Below are 27,212 nucleotides of genomic sequence, written 5' to 3'. Positions count from 1 at the left end.
CTTTTGCTCACTGAAGGTCCAAGCCTATCCCCTGACCTGTATTCATTTTCCTCCTAATCCCCTGGCTGACGGAGTCAGGCGTTGGAGAATTCCTTTAAGAGTCTCAATTGGCCTTATGGATCCCAAAACACACCTGCTCTCCTAGAAGCCGCTTCTCTATTGATGTCCAGATTCTGAGCAGGCCGACAATGCATGCATGAGAACCTTTCATAAAATAGGACTGTTTTTGATTCCCTTTGCTTTTTCTTTGTGTTATTTCCCTTCTTCACTCCCTTTCCTTTTACCTTACCATACACATTTGTCACCTCCTTGCCTGGAAAGCCTAATGTCACCTCCCTGCCTTTTCACAGCCTACAGGATTGAGTCCAAACTTGCCAGCTTGGCCTTTCATGGAATGCAGGTTTAGTACAGGGCTGCTAAACACAGTTTCAGAATGATCCATTCTCCTGGCCTTTATCATTGCCAGTATTTCTCTTTATTTTGTTATTTTATTTTGTTTTATTTTATTTTATTTTATTTTAGGAGAGTCGATATTTGATAAGAATTGATGGACTGCTTTTCATGAATTAACTTGAGAATTCACATTTTTACTCAAAATCATTTTCCCTTTTTTGCTTAGAGCGTGTTAAAGACTGAGGTCCTCTCTCTGTCCCTTCTACTCCCAGCCAAACCCAGTAGACACATGTGAGCAAGTTGTCACCTGACCGGAAGCTCCAGCCCCTGGAACGAACTGAAACAAAATGTATCCTTGCATTTTCCAGCAAGGAATTGCCTTGCCCACACAAATATTCTGTTCTTTAATACGCAGATCAATTATTAACAGTAGGCTGTACCTTTCACCAGGTTGTAAAAGGATGACTGCATAGAGCCACAGCATTCTCCTTGTCAGTGTAGGAAATGCAGAGGAGGATGTTACCTCCGGCACTTGCCTCTAAGACACCTAACAAAGATGAGGAAGGCTGCAGCCTGAAGCGTGGGTGAGGTGTCCAACCGCCCAAAGGCGACAGGTGAGATACTCAGGTCCCCTTCCTCTTTTCGCTGTGAGTTCTGATTCTCTCCTTTCAATCTTTCTCATCGCGATTGGGAATTGCAGGGGTGGGGTGTATTTGGGGTATCAATGGTGGTAAAAAGGGTCTTACGGGTAGGGCCATGTTGAATAAGAGATGAGCACGGAGACAGTGTGTTAACTTAAAAGGCCAACACCGAAGCTCATTTGAGACTGTAGGAGCTCCAGGGAGACAGTGCTGTTCAGGCATGGGATCGAAGATCAGGAGGGCGGCTCAATAACACACTGGCCCAGTCACATGACAGACCAGTCCTTGGAGTGAACTGAGGGACAAGGAGGCTGCTTTGGCATGGAGCTGAGAACGTCTCTAGATCACACTGGAAGGCAGAGAGAGGCCAGACAGGGAACTCTGAAGAGCTGCCACAGCCTGTGCCAGGGTGACATCAGGGTGAGTTGAGATGATTTTTTTTTTTAACAAACTTCATTTTTTGCAGCAGTCTTAAGCTTACAGAAAAACTGAACAGAAAGTACAGACAGTTCCCTTATACCCGTTTTCCCCCACAGAGTTTCTTCTATTAATAACATCTTATGTTTGTGTGGTATGTTTATCATGATGAACCAATGTTGATATACCATTATTAACTAACAAGTCCAGAGTTTACATTAGGGTTTACTTTTTGGGTCGTACGGTTCTATGAGTTTTAACAAATGTATGACATGTATCTATCATTACAGTATCATACAGAATAGTTTCACTTCCCTAAAAAATAACCCTCCCTTCCTTCCTGCAAATCCATGACAACTGCTGATCCTTTTACTGTCTCCATACTTGTGCCTTTTCCGAAATGTCATCTAGTTGGAATCATGCAGAATGTAGTCTTTTCTGACTGCTTCTTTCACTTAATATACTTTTAAGTTTCCTCCCTTCTTTCCAGGGCTTGGTAGCTTCTCTCCATTTTAGCACTGAGTAATAATCCATTGTATGGATGTACTGTAGTCTGTTTATCCATTTGGGCAGACTTTCCAGCAAGATAGAAGGCAGAAACAATGGAAAGGGTGGATGAAGGGAAAACTGCAAGGAACACAGGACAAGATAGAAGCAAGAGGAGGAAGGTTTTGGAGAAGTGGAAAAACAAGCTAGAGAGATGCGCTCAGAGGCCTAACCTGGGGTAAGGCAGGGCCTTGTAACCAATGCTCAGTGAGAGAGGCAGCCCCTCACTGCACCAGGCCTTTCCTGATTTTATAGACAGAGTGTCATGAGGTCATGAGGGCGGGAACCATGTCACCTTCATCCTGAGAGCCCAGCACTTTGTAGGCATCTAATAAATATTTATTACACCAATGAAACCTTCAAAGTCTCTTCCAAAAAAAGCAAGTTTCCCCAGACACCAGTAGACAAATGGCCTAGCAGTCCCTGATCCAGTCATCTCGGGTAGGTGTGAGCAGGTTTCTTATTTGAACCCTCCATGCCACAGGGCAGCATCAAGCTTGCCTGACACACACCTCCTGAGCCAGGAATGTACCACTTTGCCACCAAGTCCACTTGGCTTGGGAGATGCTCCATGGATAGAATCAAAGCCATGCTTCAGGGAAGCAGAAAAACAAAGGAGATGCATGCCAACCTAACATGCCAGGTAAAAATACGCATTCTTGCCTCAGAGTAAGAATCCAGCTCTCCATGCCTTCATCCCTCAACCCAATCACAAGGCATCAGAATTAGCCCATCTGACCTCTATGGAACAAGAAGAGCAAACAGGGTGACTTGGGTGTTAAGAAATCGCTGTGAGAGGAAGATGAGGCATCTGGGCCCTCCAGATGTTCACCTTTGAGAGGAGAGAACATTTGTGCAACAATAGCAGTAGCTCCCATTCACTGATGTGAGAACCCGGCCTGAGGGGTGCAGCTAGCAATCTGGATGGTAGACGGTAGCTCTCCACAGGGTCTGACAATTCACCTAAAGATTGCAGGACCAATAGAAACCTGCTAGTCAGAATTTACTAGCTCAGTGGTGCCCTCCAAGCAAGAGAACTTATCAGCCAGACCTGTGTCTTGGTGCAACATCACTGCATAAAATCAAGTCCTCCCAAGGCATGGTGTCCATTTTACTTTCTCTGGATGACATGAAGAGAGAGAATGAACCAAGTAAGATGACAGAATGCTTTGCTTTGGATCTGTTCATATCCTACCCATGTTTGTGCTCACATGAGTTACACAGTCAGTACAAGGGTAGAGAGCTCTTGAGAATTTCTTGCCTAAGGGAAAGAAAACTGGGGGCTGCTTTGCTCAAAGGCATTTTTCAATGTGGGGCTTATCTAGAGACATACGCCTTGCTCCTTCTCCCCACGGCTGTTGCATAACTAGAGGAGTTGAGGGTCACTGTAGACAGACACAGATGGTAGAGATGGGGGCAGTGGTTGGCAAGGAATAGCTGCCTTGCCACTTCGAAGTCTCCTAAATGGCATCTCTGAAGAAGAAGGACATGTCCATGGTGAGAAGAGCCCCGTGGTGATTCTGTTGTTCCTAATGTGCCAGGCTGAAACTCTTCAAACCACAAGAAGTGGCCCAACAAGTTCTATGCAACTACAAGTGCAAGCAGGAAAAAAACACACTCAAATCTCAGCACAGCATCAGCCTTGGAGACAGCTGGCTTTTACTAATGCAACAGCATCTGGCTGCTTCTGCTGTACCTGGATGTCTTCAGGGCAGTTCTTGTACACAGAGACCCCCACACAGAAGCAGAGCTCCTACCATTAAGCTCTCCATATCCAAACTTTCTATATGAAAGATACAGCATCTGTGTCTCACAAGAATCTGTTTTCTGAGGGCTAACCCTAATCTGCTATTTGAGAGCTAACCAAAACAGAATTCCCACCTTATCTTCTTGCTCATTTACACTCATTTCATACATGGAAGGGACTGATCCTGAATATTCAGGGCAATGTCCAGCATTTGGTAGTAGTGGAGAGAAAGAGAAGAGAAAATTCTGGACTGTGTTCTTCCGTCTGGCGATGTGACTCTCACCTCCCAAATCCTTTCCCCTTCCTGTTCACACTTTCTCTCCCTGACTTTCCAGAACCTTTTTAGGCTTAGTTCCTTTTATCTTACCCTACATGCTTTCTTTCTACCCACCCTGGTGGCTACTTCTCAGCCACAGATATTGGAGCACATTTAAATATGCTGGAGTCCTTAGAGAATTAAGAGATGGGGAGAGAGGAGGGCACAGAGCTGAGGATGGCATGCAGAGGTTGCCACTAGCTCATTCACAAGGAGCCTTGAATTTCCAGGGACATTAAAGAACAGATGCTCATGACAGAGCATAGAACCATGCCCTAATGGTTTGTAATGTTGAATTGTGTGTCGTTTGTTCACTCATGTATTCTCTCAACATTGGCATTGAGTACCAATTATATAACAGAGTAGGACTTGACAATACAAAGGTGAAGGAAACGCAGTCCTTGTCCCCAAGAAGTATGTGGGCACTACAGGCACATGGACCAATGATGGTCATGTCAAACATGATGAAGTCCATGGTCCTGAGGGACATTTGAACCATGGGCCTGCATGAGAGGGCCTGGAACCCTACTGGGCTGATCTAGGAAGAATTCCTCTGGACTTGATGCCTGAACTTGAAGGTAGAGATGGAAGGAGAAGGGCTCTGGGTAGCATGTTCCTGGCAGAAGCAGCCCACTGCAAGAGCAAAGGCACTGAGGAAGCCTCACGGTCACTGGAAAACTGGGATTCAACTAGCTGAAATCCTAAGGGTGCAGCCCACGGGGAAGTGAGACCCGGGGTAGGGGGGCAGAGCCAAGTCTCTGTATCCAAATCTTTCTGTGTGAAAGATACAGTGTCTGTGTCTCACAAGAATCTGTTTTCTCGGGGTGTCTGTTATTTGAGTGCTAACCAGAACGGAATTTCTAAAGATGGACTTTGAGGCCAGGTAACAAGGCTGAGGCTAAGAAGAACTATGGAAAGTCTGTCGGCAGGAGAGATGTATGATTAAATCTGCATTGGCAGAAGGAAAGTTCTGGTTGAAATGCGCAAAGCACTTTGGAGGGGACAAGATAGATGACATGGAGAACACTTAGGATGCTGTTACAATAAATTAGGCTAGAAATGATGTTCCTCAGAAGTCTCTTTCTCCCTGCACACCCGGCCACCTCAGACTTCCTGTTCAAGGGGAAGGCAGGCTGGGGAGAGAGGCTTCTTGAAAATAACGCATCTGTTAATTGGATCATTTCTGTGTGGTCAATGTCTGTAGGGGCTTTGTTTTGCTCATCGTAGTGTAAAATCCCCATTATGTAAATATTTCCTCCTGATAAAAGCCCACTGTGTGTCTGAAACCCTACCAGCTTCCTTACAGTATTTGCTCATCACCAGGTTCAAGGACCCGGCTGTGTGGCTCTTCCCCAGAGCCTCTGTTGGAAAGAAGATTCCTCTTTGGTTATAAGTAGATACACAGTGGTCAAGATGCTCTAGCACAGTGCAGCAGAATAAGATGGGCTCACTAGGGAAAGATCATTGACCCCTACAGAGTACACTTATTCTTTTCTGATTATGATAGGATTATGTTCAAATTAAAAATTATTTCAAAGAAAAAGCAACTGATTGTTTAGGCCAAAGCAGCACCACTTCTTCTTTTTTTTTTTTTATGAGGCAAAGTCTCGCTCTGTTACCCCGGCTGGAGTGCAGTGGCACAATCTCACAATCTCGGCTAACTGCAACTTCTGCCTCCCCTGTTCTAGCGATTCTCCTGCCTCAGCCTCCCGAGTAGCGAGGATTATGGGCACCCACCACTATGCCCGGCTAATTTTTGTAGTTTTAGTAGAGACAGCATTTTGCCATGTTGGCCAGGCTGGTCTTGAACTCTTGACCTCAAGCAATCTACTCGCATCAGCCTTCCAAAGTGCTGGGATTACAGGCATGAGCCACCGTACCCAGCCAGAATTATTTTTGGTAATGTAGTTAAGAGGGCACATTCTGGAGCAAACTGCCTGCCAAGTGTTAGCTGTGGGGCATTGGGGAAGAACTTAATCTCTTTGTGCCTCGGTTTCCACATGTAAAATGGGATAATTATATTGTCCCCCCGTACTAGTTTGCTGGGGCTGCCATAACAAAGTACCACAACTGGGTGGCTGAAACAAAAGAAATGTGTTGTCTCACAGTACTGGAAGCCAGAAATCTGAAAGCATGGTGTCCGTTAGCCTGGTTGGATCTCTTCTGGGACTGTGAGGAAGAATCTGTGCCATGCCTGTCTGCTGGCTTCTGGTGCTGTGCTGCTCATCCTTAGTGTTACCTGGCTTGCAGAAGCACCGTCGACCTCTGCCTTCATCATCATGTGGTGCTGCCCCTGCGTGCATGTATCTATGTCCAAATTTCCCCTTTTTATAAGAACACCAATCATATTGCATTAGGGCTCACCCTCATAATCTCATCTCAACTAATTATATCTGCAATGACCCTATTTCCAAAAAGCATCACATTCTGAGGTCCTGGGTGCTGGGACTTCAACATATGAATTTGGGGTGGCAGGGCGCAATTCAACCCAAACATTACCTAATAAACTTTTCAATAATAAGTAAATGAGTTAACTCCTGGAAAGCATATAAAACAGTGTCTGACATTCAGAATGCTCTCAGTAAATGTTAGATTATGCTGGGTATAAATAAAAAGCTCCTAGGATAGCGGAGCTATCGCAGTGCGATTCCACCAGTTTGTATTAGTGTGGACTTGCCAGTTATTTACATCTTGTGTCTTTTTTGGTTGGTCAGGGCTTAAGTTATACCAGGAAAATATTTTGAATAATACTCCTGGCTAAAAGGTGCAAGATGAGAAGGAGTAGATACTGTGGGTTCTGATTTTTCTTCCCCGTTCTCCAAGCTGTGTACACAGAACCACGCAATTTGCCCCAACCGGGGAAAAACAACTGCCATTTCTTTTAAAGGGGGAACCAATGAAGGTCTTGTCCTGATGAGCCCACAAAAGCAAACTTCTCCATGTCTGTCGCTCACTCAGTAGGCTGAAGCAGAGCCTCCATGCTGAACTTTGGAGACAAAGCTTGTTAGAGAATGTGCAACCTGAGCTGATCCCAGGCTGCCCAAGGAGCAGCTGATGAATGTAAAAGTGTTTGCTCACCTTAGAATCGGTCCTTTAAAAAATAAATAAGGTATGTTGATCTTTTATGTGAAGATTAAACGAATCAGATGGCCCAAAATGAATTCCAGGTAAAGAGGAATAAAATATCAGAAGGCAAGCTGCTGAAATTAGCAAGAGCTGAGCTCGAAGAGCCCGACTTTCCAGGCATGGCTAGTTTCTTCCTAGCAAGTTCCTGACGGAGCTGGGTGGCTGCCCCAGGTGACTGCAGGAGCAGGAGATTAAGGAGACAGCACCTGCCTGACAAAAACGGTTGCTGACACAATAGGCCAAAGTCAAATTGAGCTGCCAACGGAAAATAATTGGGGATATACAGTAACAGTTGAGAGAGAGACCAGAAGGATTTGTGTCCACAGAGAGATTTTGATAGGGCTGACTTTGCTGCTGACCGACTCACCTCAGAAGCATGGACTCCAAAACCAAGGCAATGGGGCTCTCTCCCTCTTGCCCCTTGAATTCCTGCGTCTTATCTCACTGGGTAGACAGGGAGGCTCCTGGGCTCCAGCAGGAAAACCCTGCACTGGGAAGCAGGATTCATCTTCCCAGTGTAACCACTTGTAACTACTTTTCAGTGAATCAAATAAATTTTTAAGCAAGAACATTGTAAAAATCTGCTTAATCAAGTGTGGAGAAAAATGAGTTAGCCAGGGCCACCCTAGTGCAGGTGGGGTGGTAGCTGCCTCTGCTCCACAATGAGGTATTTACACTTGTTCCCCACCTTTTCCTTTGCCCCATTCTCTTTTAGTTAAAGGGCCAGGTGCACCAGAACACAGGTGCCCTGAGTAGCACCAGCACCTCCCAGGGTCATAGGGAAGAGCCATTTCCTCTGGGTAAACGGAGGCCTTAATAAGGCATAAATGCCTTCTCTGGGTGAAGAAGATATGCCCTCTAAGATCTCTCCAGGGTGAATCTAGAATAAGTTGTAGTCTGGATGGCTTGGCAGCACTAGCCAGTGTAACAGAAAGTCTTGATGAACATCAGGTCAGCGTCACCCTGAGGGACAACCTGGAGGAGAGGGAATGTGTGCTTGTTACAACAGCACACCCAATAGAAATGCATGTAAGCTACAAATCTAACTTTATATTTTCTAGCAAAAAAAAAAAAAAATTAAAGAAACCAGTGCAATTAATTTTAATAATAGATCTTATTTGTTTCAATATATCCCAAATATTGTCATTTCAATGTGTGATAATATAGTTATTAGTGAGATATTTTCCATTCCCTTTCTCATACAAAGCCTTTGATACTCAGTATGTATTTCACTCTGACAGTGCAATGGATCCCATGCCCAGTGTGCACCTAAAGGCTGTAGATCCATATATGGCGATTGTCTCCTAGATAGATAAGCCCAGCAAGGCTCAGTGGGTGTTTTGAGGTCCATGGTCTCTGAGGTCTCGTTCCACCCTGACATTCGATGAATCAGACAACGCTAATATGGTTGGGAACACTTTTATCTTGCTCCCCGTAGTCTGAACAGAAAGAGACGCCGCAGAATATAATCACGACTCTCTCCCTCCTACAGACTCCCTCCCCACAAGCAATCAATGGGCTGGTCTCAGACAAAGACTCCTGGTCAAGGCTGGTGAAACCTGCTCTATTTCCTAGTAGGCCTCCACCTGTAATTCTCAGCAGTGTGTGTGTATAGCTAGAATTCCTGCCTTCTACTAATGTGACTGTTCCTACTCAGCGATCTAGAGTTAATTATTAGCAAATTCACAGTGAGCCAGAGCTACGTCTCGCTGTAAGGCTCCTGTGTTTTTTAGAAGTATGTTGCCGTGGGGATTTTCTCCCCATTGGGTTCCTCCTCAGGACCCAAGACAAATAGATACACAAACCCTGGGCCCATAATTTCAGTTAGAAAAGACCCAAGCCTAGAACCTCAGGGAACTCATTTGGAAGCTTTTATTAAGGAAAGTTACCTTTCCTATTTGACATCTCAATCAAACAGGTGTTTGGGGAAAATAAAAGCATACTACTTTAGAAGGAACTGGGGTCATTTGGCCAGACTTGTGGAGTATTTAAAGAGAATTTCATTCCTTGTGTAAAATAGCTCTAAATAATAGTAAGCTCTTGGGAGACTTGATCTACTGGCTACATATACCCACTATGAAATTAACACATTCTTGAATTTAGATGGAAGAATATGGAGATTGGTCCCTCTCAACGTATGAATGAAGCATCAGAAATGAAGAGAAGGGCCAAGTCTAGAGAGCAAGACTAAAGACTCATAGGTCAGTGGGCTTCCTGCCCAAGGAGAGCTGAAAGCTAAAGGATGCTTCACAGTGTCCTACAAGTTGTTTTTTAAAGTCCTTCCAGAAGTTGAAATTGTGTTTATGCAAAACAAAACTTTCTTTTGTTACTATAATCTAGAGGTAGATTTTGGCTTAAGCCATGCCAAAATATTATCATTCTAAACCAATAACACCTACATTTGTTGAGCATTTACTCTATGTATGGCGCTCTGCTAAACTTAACTACCCCCTTTCCTCACATGTAACAGGTAACTTCACAGCTGCCTTGTGGATACTTGTGTTATCTGGAAGATTGCATACACACATGTAAAATGCTTAGAACTCTACCACCCCATCTTACCTATAGCTTTGGTGAGTCCCTGCTTCAGCCAAGTAGAATCTTGTGAGGAGGGGAAGAGGATAAGAAACAACCATTCCCTGTGAGGAGGGGAAGAGGATAAGAAACAAGCAGAGTTGACTTTACAGGTAGACACAATAGGCAAGGATCCATGTGGTGCAATGGATCCCATGCCCATGCCGATTCAGTCATTCCAGTCCAGTAGGATTGTCTGGTTATTTTTTGTTTTTGTTTTTGTTTTATAAGACGGAGTCTCGATCTGTTGCATAGGCTGGAGTACAGTGGTGCAATCTCGGCTCACTGCTGCAACCTCTTCCTCCTAGGTTCAAGCAATTCTCCTGCCTCAGCCTACTGAGTAGCTGGGACTACAGGCACACGCCACCACACCCAGCTAATTTTTTGTATTTTAGTGGAGACCGGATTTCACTGTGTTGACCAGGCTGGTCTCGAACTCCTGAGCTCAGGCAATCCTCCCACCTTGGCCTCCCAAAGTGCTAGGATTACAGGTGTGAGCCACCGTGCCTGGCTGGTTTTTATCTTGAAAGTTTAAGGTCTCCCACTTAAACACAAATACTCTTCTGAGGATAACCTTTTAATCAACTATCAGGAATTCTCAAGTATCAGGCATTCCAGTTATTCCAATTATCCGGAATTCTTTATATCATCCCAGAAATTAAAAGAGCAAGGTCTTATAGGTAAGGGCAAACCTTCTGATGCCTTAGAATTCAGACCATAAGCAGAGATGGTCATTTGACATCTAGTATGATCCACTGTAGATTTACCTCTATACAAATAAATTCAAGTTGTTACAGGGTTTCTTTCTTTCAGTGGGGGACAATACTTTGAAAACTTTTAGGCTCTGAATGAGTAACGTGGCAAAAGAAGATGGTAGGGTCCTTCAAATATCATACTTGTTGTGGTTTTCTCGCAAATGAACCAGTCTATAACCCTGAGGTTTCAACACTCCACTCAGTTGTGGGCTTTCTATTTAAATTGAAACTATCACATGCTCACATGTGCATCTGCAGCCAACCACAAATGATCTAACAGGACCAGATTTCACTGGAGCTCTATGACCCTTCTCCCAGTTTGAACTGAAGGGTAAAAAACCTGGAGCCTAAGGGACTCCCTTTTTCGTGTCCTGGAGACCATTGGCTTTGGTTAAGCCAATATGATGGGCTCGTTGAGAGAGAGACTCAGGACCTGGGATCATGCCACACTCTCTGGTCCCAGAAGGCACACCACGGGCTGCCAGCTTTGTTGAAGGACCTGAGACTTAAGGCCAGGATATATCAAGAGCTCTGTACCCGGTTCTGTGATATCTTAATACCTTTGACAAGCGACATTGGCAACTCACCGGGTATCCATTGGGGGGCGACAAGGAAACAGACTGATGAAACCAGAGACTGTGACAACAACTAATTACATGTTGTTTCCTGTAGAAGAGAAATTCTCAGAGGAACGTGGTGGCTGTCTGTTCTTTAATGGACTGTCATACGGAAGCAGGAGAAGGAGATTCTTCTTTGTTCCAAATGACAAAACTACGAGCAGTGAAATGAGCTTATAAGGTGGCCAGGTTTTTCTAGCAGTTGGAGCTCTCTGCAGTGAGTGGACACTTGGCAGGGTAGTGCCTACTCCGCATCTGATGTGTTCACGCCACAGCTGGAAGTAGGGGTCGCAACAGCTGAGGAGTTGAAGAGGGAATGCTTTTCCTTGGGTGGGAGATTGGGCTAGAGAACGTCTCAGGTTGTTATTAACTCTGAGCATGGTTTTATAATTGTTTAAAAGTGGGTAAACAATAACAGTGTGTTTATGGTGTCTGTATTCCACAGACTATTATTTCCCACATTAACTATTTCAAATATGGAAAATCTGAGAAACAGGAATGCTAGGAAGCTTGCAGTATAATTTAAAAATACTTCTGAAAGGTCGTTGTATCCCAAAGGCATGGCCAGTGAGGTTAAGGGCGTGGTTTGTGGAAGTTGAGCCCACAAGTGTTTAAATCCTGCCTCTGCCCTTCTTAGATTCCATGAACTTGGACAGGTTCCCTCACTTATTTAAGACTTCACTTTTGCAGCCCTTGAGATCCCACCTGCTCAATTATCTAAATGAAATCTATCACTGTAGAAACAGCAGAGGCCTCCTGCTGTTGAGCAAAATGTTTTCCAGTCCTTTGTTTCTTTGTGAAATAAAGCAACTCCATCCCAGTGCTAAATGATCCACTGCATATGGCAGAATGAGCTTCTTTCATGCTGCCAGTAAATACAAGACTGTAGACTACTCTGGATGGTTTAAGTTTAAGATGAAATTGCTTCTTCTGATTGCCTTCTTCTTTATTGCTTCTTTCTCTGTTGTTCCTACCTTCTCTTGTTTGTAACACTAACAGTCAAATCTATCTGTGTGGAAATCTATCTACTGTATAGAACACTACATCACAATTTACAGAGGGGAAAATATTTTTGTCGGCAGTAACATTTCCCTGGGAAGAAGCACTGTTTGGCCAGCTAACTCTGGGATTTAGGCTCAGGTAGAATCAGTGCCTCAGTTTCTTTAGGTCAGCCATTATGAGTTGTTTCTTATTTGACCTAGCACATAAATTCTCTTCACAAAGGTTTCATTTGTCTGGAAGATTCTAAGTACTGATCTGGTCAGAATACCCTCAAAGCCCCTTGATTGGCATGTGAACATGGACCAGTATGTTAGTCTTTCTCATGTAAAAAAAAGTATCATCAAATGCAGTGGGAGTTGGTAGACATGAGTTTGAGGTAGTACAATATCCTTAGAGTACACACACTCAGTCATGTGTGATAATTGGCCAGCTCTACCTAACAACAGTTGAAGACCTTCAAACAACTACCAGGACTACTGGGATAATGTCTCCAGTAGAACCTGGAGAAACATTTACATTTGTGTGGACCGAGGAGAAAAGCAACCCAAATGACTCCTACTTAGAAGCACAGGCACATAGAACCTGTGTTATTGGCACAGGTGTTTCTCTCCTAAGAGCCTTTTCTGCTTCAGAAGGCTTTGGGATCCATTCCCATTAATCATAAAAAGGGATTTGCTGGGCTAAATTATGTTAGCCTCCTCTTTATTCCTTACTTCACAAAGAATTGCAGTTAATCTGTAAATGAGTTCTGATGTTATGAAAATTGGATATGGCAAATTGTGTTATTAAGTCTATTAAGGGATGAAGAAGGACTCTTCTAAAAGAATAACATAGTCTGAGTGGCAGCTCTCACTTAATAGGCATCTACCTAGAAATGTTTCTGAACTTAATAGTTGCATGATATAATTCAAAATTAATATAAGCACACAGCACCTCTCCCCATAACCTTGTTGAAATTAAGGGTTCTGAATCATTCTTCTTTCACTTTTACTTCACCTGCAAGATGTGACTCACCCTTCTTTAGACTAACAGCTAAATTCTAATGCCTAGTCAACGTAAAACAATGCCAGGATTATTAAGCATGATTTTGTTAAGTTTTAACTCCTAATTAGATTACCATTGGTTAAATAAATTGAATGGCCAGTGGAATTCCAATGTAAAGTCAGCAGAGGTTAGCTGGTTGCTAGATATTTAACTATACATACTAGGAAGCTATGAGGACAAATTTCCATTTGCACAGAGCCTTGAGATTTGGCCATTTTAGGACTAAATGTGCCGCTCATTACTTTTACTCAAGGACATGCTAATGACCAATGTATTTTTAAATACCTACTATGTACAATTGCTTTCAAAAACACTTTCAATCTTGACTTGAGAAGGTAGGAAATCCATTCGTGTATTAGGCCATCCTCACATTGCTATAAAGAAATATCTGAGACTGGGTAATTTATAAAGAAAAGAGATGGATGAAGCTGGAAACATCATTCTGAGCAAACTATCGCAAGGACAGAAAACCAAACACCGCATGTTCTCACTCATAGGTGGGGATTGAACAATGAGAACGCTTGGGCACAGGGTGGAGAACATCACACACTGGGGCCTGTCTTGGGGTGAGGGGAGGGATAGCATTAGGAAATATACCTAATGTAAATGACTAGTTAATGGGTGCAGCACACCAACATGGCACATGTATACACATGTAACAAACCTGCACCTTGTGCACATGTACCCTAGAACTTAAAGTATAATTTAAAAAAAAAAAAGGAAGAGAAGAGGTTTAATTGGCTCACGGTTCTGCAGGCTATACAGGAAGCATGATACTGGCATCTGTTCAGCTTCTGGGGAGGCCTCGGGAAACTTACAATCATGGCAGGAGGCAAAGGGGCAACAGGCATGTCACATGGCCAGAGCAGAAGTGAGAGAGAGAACAAGGTGCCACATACTTTTAAACAACTACATCTCATGAGAAGTCGCTCACTATCATGAAGAGAGCACCAAGGGAATGGTGCTAAACCAGGGTCCTCAACCCCCAGGCCATGGACCAGTACTAACCATCAGCAGTCACTGGACCAGTACTGGTCTGTGGCCTGTTAGAAACCAAGCTACACAGCAGGAGGTGAGTGGCAGGCAAGCAAGCAAAGTTTCATCTCTATTTATGGCTGTTCCCCATCGCTCATTACTGCCTGAGCTCAGCCTCCTGTCAGATCAACAGCAGCATTAGATTCCCATTGGTGTGCAAATACTATTGTGAACTGCAGATGTGAGGGATCTAGGTTGCATGCTCCTTATGAGACTCTGATCCCTGGTAATTGGTCATTGTCTCCCATCACTCCCAAATGGGACCATCTAGTTGTAGGAAAGCAAGCTCAGGACTCCTGCTGCTTTTACATTACGGTGAGTTGTATAATTATTTCATTATATTACAAGGTAATAATAATAGAAATAAAGTGCAAAATAAAAGTAATGTGCTTGAATCATCCCAAAACCATCCCCCCTCTGCCCCATCCCAGTCCATGGAAAAATTGTCTTCCACAAAATCAGTCCCTGGTGCCAAAAAGTTTGGAAACTGTTGTGCTAAACCACTCATGAGAAATCCAAACCCATGACCCAGTCACCTCCCACTAGGCCCCACCTCCAACACTGAGAATTACAATTCAACATGAGATTTGGGTGGGGACACATATCCAAACTATATCAATACCTTCATAAAAGCAATTAAATAACTATACAGTGTGATATGCACTAAATGTCAAATGTCTTATGTTTGAGGAACATAGAGAGGTGCTGTTATCAAGTCACTGTGTGACCCACTGAGCACTTGCAATGAAGCACAGGTAGTAATTTACCTGCTCACTTGCTTATTGTTGTTCCACCATGCTGAACTGGAAGCTTCATGAGAGCAGGGCCCACATCTCATCTATTACCACAACTGTCTTATTCTCATGACCTGTAGCTAGCAATTAGCAAAAAAATTACAGCATGGATGAAGCTACAGAAAGAAAGTAAATACTGACAGGTGGGCAACATTTTTAGATATGGATATTTAATGATGGGATGAACAGATGAACCAAGACAGGAAACAAGGCTTCGCATGGCAAAAAGATCCTTTCACTTGCCCAGCAAACATTTGCAGATCCCTCACCATGTGCTAGGCACTGTGGGCACGTTTCTGTGTGGATTGGTGTTTTTCTCTCTCAAAACTGGAGAAATTTTGAGATCAGCCTGTTTGTAGTGCGATGAAGAGATACGTGGTTGAGATCAGGAGTGGTTGGGATTCTGTGAGGGATAGGGCTCCTTAGGTGTAGAGAGCCTTGTGACCTTTGTCGTGAAGACAGTGAAAATTAACAAAAGAACTGATGTTAAGGAAGGTTAAAAAGTCACGTAAAGGTCTCAGAAGTGCCTATGACATCATGAGGAGATGTCCATTCCTGAAAACTTTAGCCAAGTTACAAACACTTTAAGAAGACCTATCCCAAAACGTCAAGAAAAGTGAGATATATATTTATACAGCCAGAACTTCCAGGACTGGATTATATTTGCACTTTTTTGTTAAATTTTTACTTAACTAGTATATTAATAGTACTTTGTGACTTTTTTCATAAATATAACTTTTTTTTTTTTTTTTTTTTTTTCTGAGACGGAGTCTTGCTCTGTCGCCCGGCCTGGAGTGCAGTGGCTGGATCTCAGCTCACTGCAGGCTCCGCCTCCCGGGTTTACGCCATTCTCCTGCCTCAGCCTCCCAAGTAGCTGGGACTACAGGTGCCCGCCACCTCGCCCGGCTAGTTTTTTGTATTTTTTAGTAGAGACGGGGTTTCACAGTGTTAGCCAGGATGGTCTTGATCTCCTGACCTCGTGATCTGCCCGTCTCGGCCTCCCAAAGTGCTGGGATTACAATAAATATAACTTTTTAAAAATACAGTATTTCTAAAAAAGTTTGGTGCATTATTAAAATGGGGTTTTGATTGATTCACAGACAGAAATCTTTTCTAACAGACTAAACTTCCATTTCATGATTCAATGAGGTAATGGGACTCAGTTATACTAAATTTGTCATACAGCAAGCTTTGCTAGTTTTCATCTGTTCATTACATTTTATGTAATGGCAGACAGTGTAATAACTAAGACCATTATCCCAACCATCTCTTCCCTATAATATTTCTACAGGAACATACAGTGTACATTTTGCATTTCTCTATATGGAGCCAAATTCTACCAGTGTGTATTCTGACTACAAGCTAGTTCCTTCATAGGCCATATGTCTATCTTCAGTCCCTAGGAATCATGTAAACTGCAGGGAAAACTGCAGATACTCACCTCTAGACATGAGATATATATGACACATAAGAGTCGAGTATACTCAGCTCCTAAGAGCAAGTGAGAAGACAAAGAAGATCTACTGAGTGTAGAAATACTCCTTAAGTCATCTTTCCCGAATCACAAAAATCTGGTTTCAAAAAGTTAAGCTTGGAATAATAAAAAGATAACCGAATTTAAAACTGGACAAAGTGATCTGAATACAAAAAATGATATACAAATGGCCAGTAAGCACAAGAAAAGATACTCATCATCATTATTAATTAGGGAAATGCAAATCAAAACGACAATGAGCCACCTCTTCTCACTCACTAAGATGGCTATATTAAAAAAAGACAGGCAACAACTAGTGTTGGCAAGGATGTGGACAATTTACAACCCTCATACGCTGTTGGTAGACATGAGAAATGAAATAGCCATTTCAGAAAACATTTTGGCAGTTCCTCAAAAGGTTGAACATAAAGTTATTAGGTGAACCAACAATTCCACTACTAGCTATATACCTGCCAAATTGAAAACAGATACTCAAACAAATACTTGTACATGAATGTTCATAGCAGCCCTATTCACACTATCCACATACTTGAAAACAAGTATCCATCAATGGATAAATAGATAAACAAAAAGTGGTAATTTGTACAATAAAGGATTCAGTCACAGAAAACAATGAAGTACTGAAACATACTGGAACATAGATGAACCTCAAAAATGTTATGGTAAGTAAAGGAAACCAGCCACAAAAGACCACATACTTTATGATTCGATGTGTATGATATGTCCAGAATAGGAAATTCCACAGAGACAAAAAGTAGATGAGTGTTTGCCAGGGGCTGGGGGGAGTGGGGGATTGGGAGTGACTGCTGATGGTTAGTTTCCTTAGGTGGTGAAAAAAATGTTCTACAATTGATTGTAGTAATGGATCCACAGCCTTGTGAGTATACCAAAAACCACTGAACTGCACACTGTAAAAGGGTGAGTTTGTGGTATGTAAATTATACCTTAATTTTTAAAATAAAAAAGAAAGTTAAAAAATGTTAAACTTGGAATTAATGATGATTTTTTTGAAGCAGATTAGTAACTACTGAAATTAGTCCTTGGTTTTTGGAAAAGCCTTTAAAAAACTGTAAGTGAGAGAAGTTATAAATGAAGAGATGAATGAGTCACAGAAAATTGGGAGAGAAATAGATGATAACAAGAGACAGTACAGACAGACTCAATTGAGTTTTACAAAATCACTCGGGCAGATAAACATGGGGGTTACATGTGCATCCACATGCACATATATGTGTATTTACATCTAATATACACACATGATATTACATGAAATATTATAATATATAATAAATATGTATTCACACTGGAAACATTCTCAAAGACTATACCACCAAATATTAAAAATAGTCCTTGTTTAGTGGGATTTCAGGTGACTTGGATCCTTTCCCCCTTTGACCTCTCAGTGTCTTCTAACTTTGTGTGCCAAGATCATTGATAGTTGAAAAATAAGAAGAAGAAAGTAAGTGTGGAAGGATGTTGCTAGAGAAAGTGTATTCTTGATTATATGGAGGAAGTGGGGGCAGTTTTTGAAGTCTTCCTAATCAATGGTGTCCTATTTGAGAAGACCAGTCTTCGCACTGGAGAAAATGCATAGAGCTAGGTGGGCATCACTTGCAGAACAGTTTGGCACAGGACTACCTCTGAAATATTAAGGCTTAGAAGACTTGTTCTTAGAAATTCTTCAGGAAAGTTTACAAAAGGCCTTTTTCCCCTTGCTTAGCAGATTCTCCCAAGGCATCCACATCTACAATCTCTGTAAGTCGCTACATACTGGACCTAGCACACATCTATCTATCCATCATTGTATTAGTCTGTTCTCATGCTGCTTATAAAGACATACTTGAGACTGGGCAATTTACAAAAGAAAGAGGTTTAATGGACTTACAGTTCCATATGGCTGGGGAAGCCTCACAATCATGCTCGAAGACAAGGAGGAGCAAGTCATGTCTTACATGGATGGCAGCAGGCAAAGAAAGAGAGAGAGCTTGTGCAGGGAAACTCCCGATTTCAAAACTATCAGATCTTGTGAGAATTATTCACTATCATGAGAACAGCATGGGAAATACCCATCCCCATTATTTAACTATTTCCCACTGGGTCCCTCCCACAACGCGTGGGAATTATGGGGGCTACAAGATGAGATTTGGGTGAGGACACAGAGCCAAACCATATTAACTATCTATCCGTCCATCCATCCATCCGTCCATCCGTCCATCCATCTATTTATCTTTAATTGGGATATGTCTACAAGACAATTGATAACTAAAAGTACTAGAAATTCATTTGCTAAATCACAAAGTAAGTTTCAAACCATCCTTATATTATACCTAACATGATCTGAGCACATAACATTGACCAAGTCAGACCCATTCTTGCCTCTCTGAGCTTACACTCTTGTTGAGTGTGAATCAGAAGGAGCTGGTCCAAGTAGAGCAAGTCCCATAAGCTTTGTGGTACTCAGGGTGGGGGTCTTACCCAACATTTCCTCCCTGAAGCTGAAAGGCAGACACGAGAAATTCATCCTGAAAGAGTTCACAAGGGTAAAGTCAAGGTGGCTCATCCCCAGACAGGTCATAGGAAGAAGGTTCTGGTCATACAACAGGAGTCATGGAGCCCAAGTAGAGGGACTTGGGTGTGGAGCAAGCAGAAGGGATTCATTGAAAAACTAGGTAGAAGACAGGGAGTGATGGTGGATAAGGCAAAGGGCAGCATCTACATTCAGGCCTGTCATCAAGCTAGAGAATGTTCACAGCAGTGTTGTTTGAAAGAGAAAGGCATGGAAAATACTGTTGTCCATCAGCAGCTATGAATAATTTAATTGTGGTGTTTTCAAATAGTGACATTTCCAGCAGAGGAAATTAATAAACCAGAGCTGCATGTGTCAATGTAGAAAATAACCCAAAAAGTCCGGGTGTGGTGGTTCATGCTTGTAATCCTAGCACTTCGGAAGGCCAAGGCAGGTGGATTGCCTGAGCTGAGGAGTTTGAGACCAGCCTGGGCAACACAGTGAAACTCCACCTCTACTAAAATACAAAAAATTAGCCGGGCATGGCAGCATCCGCCTGTAGTCCCAGGTACTCGGGAGGCTGAGACAGGAGAATTGCTAGAACCTGGGAGGCAGAGGTTGCAGTGAGCCAAGATCGCACCACTGCGTTCTAACCTGGGCGACAGAGTGAGACTCCGTCTCTTAGAACAAAAAAAAAGAAAAGAAAAGAAACAACAACAACAACAACAAAACTACCCTTTAAAGGAATGCATATAAACAATAATTTATTTCTTTCACACTCGTTTCACAATTTGCTTACTGAAGCATCAGTGTGTCTTTCAATTGGATGTGATGTGTTTTGAAGACGTAAGAAGCAGGAAAGTTTCGTTTGCAAATATAAAAGAGAAACTGGGAAGAATTTAGCTTCTGAACTGGAAGGTCACTCTTGCCAGAGGCCCTGGAGGAGGGCAAGGTTTTGCATTTTGTTTGCCAATTTTTTCCTTAAATAAAATGCCCTGGACTTCAGGTCAGTCTTCCCCCTTGAGCTGCTAAATGATTCTGCCAGATTCTTTCAGCTGAGCTATGTGGGGTCCTGAAGACCTGCTTTGACTTCCTCTGTACCAAACTGACTCACTCCCCAGGGAAAAAGATCAGGGCTGAGGAAGAGAAAAAGCAGGGCATGAATAGACCCTACACCCAAAATAATAATTCCATTTTCTCCATCTACCATTCCACCATCACAATGAAGCTTTTCTAGATTGTAAGAGACTCTTGTAAAAATGAAGCCACTCCTGGGAGATGTTGAATTTTATCAGCCAACATGTATTTGGGTGTCCATGGAAAACAAGACCTTGGCAAATTATACCACAAAGGGGCTGGGGCAAGTGGGAGGAGAGTGATAGGAGAAAGTTTGAATCAGGACAAAACGAGTGAACAATGTGGAGGCAAAGGGTGAGAACAAGATGTTCTTTGCCAACCAGACAAGTATTTTCAAGGCTGATTTTTCTAGAGACCATCTTAAGAACAATTGCAACACTAGACAAAAAGCACACAAACCACAAAAAGAAAAAAAATCTAAACCCAACAGCATAAGTATCAGAAACCATCTTCTTACCCATATGGTTAAAAAACCAAAATGAATTTATTACAGTTTTCACAGAACCATTTCCTGGGCCAAAACTCATTGCTCCTTAAATAAATACGTTAACACTTTCCTCAGAACAAATCAAGTCCCCTCTATAATCCTAGAAGACAAAATACATCGGCAGTAGAAACAGACACAAAGTCTCCACTGTTGTCAGAGGTAGCATGACCTGGGGGGAGGAGAGGGAGCTCATGCTGCTGCATCAGTTGGGAGGAAGGATTTGTCTTCTCCACAGGGCAGGGTCCCTACAGGAAACAGGACAATTTGAGGGGGCTCTTTACAGTGGAACTCTTTACAAAGGTGTCAGTAGAATATTCAACACCACAGGAGAATTTAGCGTCAGGGCTAGAACTGTAGGGTTCCAGAGCCAAGCCATGTCGGAAGGGTCAGAGGGTGGGACGGTCACCACAACCCTAGAAGGGAGAGTTCTGTAGAAAGGGCCATGTCATGTCGAGGAAAGCAGTGACCTTCAGTCAGCCCAAGGTGACAGCCAGGCAGCAAGGAGATGAGTACCCTCAGCCTCACTCCTTCCTTTCCTCCAACCTCCTAACAAGGCTCCCTATGGGTCAAGTTCATCCTGGGAGTCAGAAGGCAGGAGAGCCCCTGGATGCAGTCCACAGAGTTCAGAGCAGGATGCAGGGCAGGAAGGGTGAAGACAGGAGAGGCAAAGCGAAGACATTGGGCAGGTCTTCCAGCTCCGGCCCTGTCATGCCTGCAGTCGTTGTAGTACAGACTGAATGTTCACTGTGTCCAACTTTCAGCATTTAAGATGCCTCTGAGATAAAGAGCCTGCCTTGAGTCTCACAGGATGTGCTCACATTTTCTGAAACAATGTAGCTCGCACTGTTAACCTCTTCATGGGTTTAGAGGTTTTAGGAGCTCATTTCACAAAGCTGTCCCAGGCCCTCATGTTAAACAACCTGAGTGCTGTGGCAGGACACACACACACACAAAAAAATTGCATTCATTATTGACATAAGTTATTAAATATGTAGTTCAGCTTTGCTACGGTTTGAGGAGCCCTGGTGTTTCAAAATATACACTTAAATGAGATTTTTTTGCATCACAAAAAAATGTGTTTACTTTTTTCAAAAAGTAAAAGTTCTTTAAAAGATAACACCTAGAGTAGAATTAAGGGCTATTTAGAAAATCACAGTGGTCCCTAGGCAGCACATTTTGAGGGATGAACTTAAGCAGGCCCCAGACTCACATCTTCCATGTCCTACAAACCCAGGCATACCCCGTCATCCCATACCTGCAATTTATCTAAATACTTCCTGTTTCAGTTGGCAAATTCCACTGCCCCAAACCTCCAAATGTCCTCCACTGCTGGCTTAGCCTTCTTCCTAAATCCCCTCCCCATAGTGTCCTGGACCCCATTATAATGCCAGCAACAAAAGCATCTCCTTTCCCCTGTCTAGCACAGCCGGGTACATCTGTTCCGAGTGGTCAGTGCCCAAAACAGACCAGTTACTAAACAGTTTGACTGTCAACTATGCTCACACGGGAATGACTGAGATGATAGTCCTGACCACAGGCCACTCTGGAGGAGCCACTAGCTCACACCTTGCTGGACAGGTTCAAGTTTTAAGACTCACCATACTGAATAGCTCCTCTATCCAATGGTAAATTTCTCTGGAAGTGAATCCAAAACCCTTTCTGATGACAGATCCTGGGACTTTCAAGTTGTTGCCTATCAGCAAGGGTTGCTGTCATGATTTGTTTACTCTTTGATTCCCTGCTGTGGCTCATTTGAGATCTTGGAGTGTCTGCTGCAGTAATTATGGCAGGATTTTTCCAGAGTGGTTTTAGCATCAGTTAAAGAATTATTGCTCATTACTCATTAATTCTCACTCGACAAGTTATAGGGGTAAAATTAGATCCTATTAAAAAAAAAAAAAAACACGAGGAAAAACAGCAAACAGAAACACGCCAGAAAAGAGGAAACTAAATTCACCCTCCAATACTGATAAGCAATTCTTCCCTACCACTAAATTTTAAACCTTCATCAGAGACAGTACTTTGTCCGTTTGTTTAATACTTTATTCTTAGTGCCTATTACAGTGCCCGGTACATAGTTGGCCCTCAATATATGTTTATTTAATGAACTGATTAAATAAACTAGACTCAGGCTCTGACACTTCTGCTAAATCTGTGCTCACAATACATGTTTTAGGGCATATTAAATTTTGAAATCAGTTCATCCCTATGGAATTTATAGGCAAAGGGGCTTTCTTTTTTTAGAGGTAGGTTATTGTTCTGTCGCCCAGACTAGAGTGCATTTTGCATTTTGAGTGCAGTGGTGTCTGTCACCCAGGCTAAAGTGCAGTGTTGTGATCATAGCTAACTGCAGCCTCAAACTTCTCAGCTCAAACAATCCTCCCACCTCAGCTTCCTCACTAGCTGAGACTACAGGCACATGCCATCGCAGCTGGCTAATTTTTTAGTTTTTTTTTATTTTTGTAGAGACAGAGGTTTGCCACATTGCCCATGCTGATCTGAAACTCCTGGGCTCAAGCTATCTTCCTGCCTTTATTTCTATTTTGAAGCAAACAAAATGATGCAAATGAATAAAGAGTCCTAGGAAGAAGCGTCCTCTTGACCGTCCACTAACTCCAGACTTCATAGTGGCCCCCTTCTCTTAAGGCATATGATAAACTTCTAGTGATGCTTGAATTATATTTCCACCAGCAGGATCAGTTATTCTCCTCAGGCTCAAATTTTGCAATCAAAATGCACAGTGTACACACGGCTGCTTATATTGCAGCATATAGCATCTATTTTACCATTTCAATTTGTGTGATTTCTTACATGATGGATTGTGGGATGACAATAATGTGTTCTCAGTGAAGCCTCTTGACTAAACCAAAATTTTCATTTTTATAAACCTCCACGAAACAGCTTTATTTAGTAAGATTCTATAATGCTATACTACAGAAAATTAAGTGGTAGCTTCTAAAAGAAATACTCCCTCCGTTCACAGAGACTGAGCCTCATGTGAAAACAGTAAGCAGCACACAGGAAACTCATCTGTAGATGAATTTGGAGAGGCACCTCAGGTTATTTGCATTATAGAATGCTAAATGCAGACTATGCAAGAAACCAGCCACCTAGAGAGATTTATACGGAAGTAGAGAAACTTCCATACCACCAAAAATTTTGACTTTTCAGTAAATATTAAGTAATGTCCAAAAGTAATATAATTCAAAAAGTCTAGGGTTAGAAACAAGATAAAAGCTAACCCTCGTGGGTGTTGGTAAATCAATAATCGATTGGAGATCTTCCATAACATTTCCTCATAAGAATCATTGATAAAATTGTAGTGACTACACAGACTGCCAAGATAGAAATGGCCAAACAAGACAAACTGTTGAAGTCATGAAGGGATATGCAACATGGCTCCTTGGTTAACCTTTTGGTAGGGATCCAGTTCACACCATCATGAAGTCATGTCTTCAATATTAATTTACATCATTAGAATGCCTGCTGTTCCATCAGCATTTTCTTGAGATTTCCTGGGCCATTCTCAGAAACCAGAGTTAGAATGCAGAAATTAATCATATTTCATTTTGACCTATTATACCCAGATATTTATGAGCCTGAAATATATTTTTGTCTTACTGATAAACCAATAAAAAAGCACTTGAATATCTCATAAAATAACGTCTTTCCACAAGCCACACATACCTAGAGATGGATAATAGAGCTAAATGATCAGGTGTCGAGTCCAATACCCTGTCAATCTATGTTTGACAAGCATCCAGGTCCTTGCCTTGAGTCATTCAGTTCTTGGTTGTTCTTGCTGGAATAAAAGCCTATCCAAAACCTAGCATTAATGAAACTAATATGAAACTAATTAGCTGCAATGCTACTGCAGGAACACAGCCAATCATCATTTCATTAATGATTCTCAGTTAAGCACTTGGGGAAAAGTATTTCCTCTGCCCCATAATCATCCAGCTTCATGAAGATCCTGCTTTCCAGGTTTGAGGTGTGGGATCCTGATTCACTTATAGCCTAATCAGGAAATGAACAGGATGATCTTGTACTGAAGTCCTATATTAGTAATATATCAAATGAATAAAGAAAAATATAAAGTTAGAACTTGTAGTATCATTTTATCAACTCGCACTATGTGAAATCCATGATGTACCTGCACCATAAGCAAAACGAGATCTTCAACCTTCCCAGGGCTATTTAATTCTTCCATGCTTTCTGTTCACAAAGAACAACCATTGCTTAGCCTTTTCATTGCTCCTTTTGGAATGAAATACTTTTATTACTATCCACTTCAAAATATTTTTAAATTTCCATTTTGATTGCTTCTTAGACTCATGGGTTTATTAAAAGTATATTGCTTATTTTTAAATATTTAAGGATATTTTAGTTACTTGTCGGATATTGATTCCTAATTCAATTTCACTGTGGTCAGAACACATATTCTGTATGATTTCAACCGTTTGAAATTTGCTGAAACAATGTTATGATTCGGGATATGGCCTTGGTGAATATTCCATGAGTACTTAAGAGGAACATACAGTCTACAGTTGTTGGCTATAATGTTTTATTACATAAATGTCAATTAGGTCATTTGTTAATCATGTTGAGAAATCATCTATGTCCTTACTAATTTTTTATTTTCATGTTTAATCAGATATGAGAATTGTGTGCTAACATCTTCTATGATTGTGTATTTATCTATTTCTCCTTTTATTCCTGGAAGGTTTTGCTTTCTATATTTTGGGTCTGTGTAGTTAGATAAATGTAGATCTTTATTTTCCTGATGAATTGAACCTATTATCATTATGGCATGCCACTTTGTATATTTAATAATATTTCTTGCATTAAGTTTTAATTTATCTGACATTATGTATAACTATACCAACTTTCTTTTGGTTAGTGTTATGATGGTCTTTTTTTTCATATCTTATTTTCAATCTTCTTGGTCCTTATTAGAGCATTTAATCCATTTACATTTATGGTAATTACTGGATTATTTGAATTTAAACCTATCATCTTAATATTTCTTTTTCTTTTGTCTCACCTATTCTTTGTTTCTCTTTGAATCCCTGCTTGCCTTTATAAAAATTTTAACCAATGACAATTTTAAAAATATTTCCATTTATCTTCTTTGTTGCCTTATTCATTAGTCCTCTGTTCTAATTCACCTAGTGGTAACCCAGGGATTATAGCATCCATCTTTCACGTATTCCAGTCTACTTAAGTTGATTTAGCCCTTTAGTTAGTATCATTTCTGTCTTCCATACTACTGTATGCATTTTAATTCTATATATATTATTAAAATCACAAGACATTATTATTGTTGTTCTAAATAGTCAATTTAAAAAATTTACCCTATATTTACCCTTTTCAATGAACTTTCTTTTTTCCCATATTACATACTTCCATGATCACGTCCTTTCGACCTATAGAACTTCCACTAATATTTCTTTTAGTTCAGAGATGCTGGTATGTATTTTCTCAGTTTTAGTCTGGGCTCACTTTCTGTGATTCTCTCATCCCTGGATTATTGATTTTCAAAACTCAGTCATATTGGCAGTCCCTAACCCAATGACACCGTCTCAAATCCCAGAACAATTTATTTAATGCCACATCTATCCTTGCTCCAAAAATTGGCAAATGCTTCAAGAAGAAATGAAGAGAAGCCAGTATGAGACTCACCTCAATCTTCTTCCCTTTTCTGTGGGATCTTGGATCCCTCTCATTGACCAATGTCTTTAAAGAGTTAGATGAGAGAGAGAGGATAGATAAATAGATGATAGACAAACAGATTGATGTTATTTTTAGCAGCAGCATTAGTGTGAATAGTGTGAAATAAGTTACTGCATTTTAGCTAGAGGTAGAAATAATTGCTTCTTAGAGAAAAAGTTTGTATAGAATTGAATTTACCATCATAGGCATTCTTGAATGTCAGGCCAATTGAACTCCTAAGACTCTCTAGCATATACAAAAAACAGAAACCACTATTTCTTATGATACATAGGTTTAAGGGTGTATATTTGGAACCAATTTAGCCACAAACTTCCAGGTGATGCTGAGTTACCAATAATTACTATTAAAAAGCAATATAATACACAGGAAAAGCAAATATACTCAATTGATAAACAAGTTGTTGCTCTTATTGCAAGGATTGTAAGAGTTCTGCAGTGTGTCCATTATATGTGTGCCTCACAACTTGTATTCATTGCAAGCTTCCTTTGAGAACTTTGATCTAAGAATAAGTCTACCCTCATTTTTTGTAGAGTATCAGAGCTTCATCTCATATATTGTCTTCAAGATTGAAAGGAGAGTATTGAATGCTGATTCTCTGAACATCTGCAATGACAAGACTGACTGCTTAAAATAGCTAAAAATTTATCTAGGTCTATCTCAAACCTCAGCTTCAATAAGCAGGCTTTCAACCACATGTTTTCAGTATATGAATTGCCAGAGCTCCCTACCAACTAGTCACATAGTGTGTCTACCATAACCTAGTACCTTTACTTGGGTTGCATTTCATCAGCAGCCAAGTCCATCTATTTGTCACAGTGTCTCTAGTACAGTGCTTCTACATAGTCAG

The 27,212-nt window shown here is 41.5% G+C and overlaps 1 protein-coding gene across 2 annotated transcripts in view; it reads left to right on the top strand.

Moving 5' to 3' along the window:
* The window catches only part of PRLR (prolactin receptor), a 174,642-nt gene that overhangs the window by 33,947 nt on the left and 113,483 nt on the right, over positions 1-27,212 (top strand). Inside the window, exon 2 of one of the 2 annotated variants that reach the window (XM_011944341.1) lies at positions 844-1,007. The exons of the other annotated variant lie outside the window; for it this stretch is intronic. The gene's annotated coding sequence lies outside the window, so the exon portion shown is untranslated. The remainder of the gene's footprint in view (positions 1-843; positions 1,008-27,212) is intronic. 2 annotated transcript variants of the gene reach the window in all.

This window comes from Colobus angolensis, unplaced genomic scaffold, assembly GCF_000951035.1.
Source record: "Colobus angolensis palliatus isolate OR3802 unplaced genomic scaffold, Cang.pa_1.0 Scaffold230, whole genome shotgun sequence".
In the NCBI taxonomy this organism is placed as follows: Eukaryota; Metazoa; Chordata; class Mammalia; order Primates; family Cercopithecidae; genus Colobus; species Colobus angolensis.
Note: the sequence above shows the minus strand (reverse complement) of the source record. Positions and strands in the feature narration are given on the sequence as shown.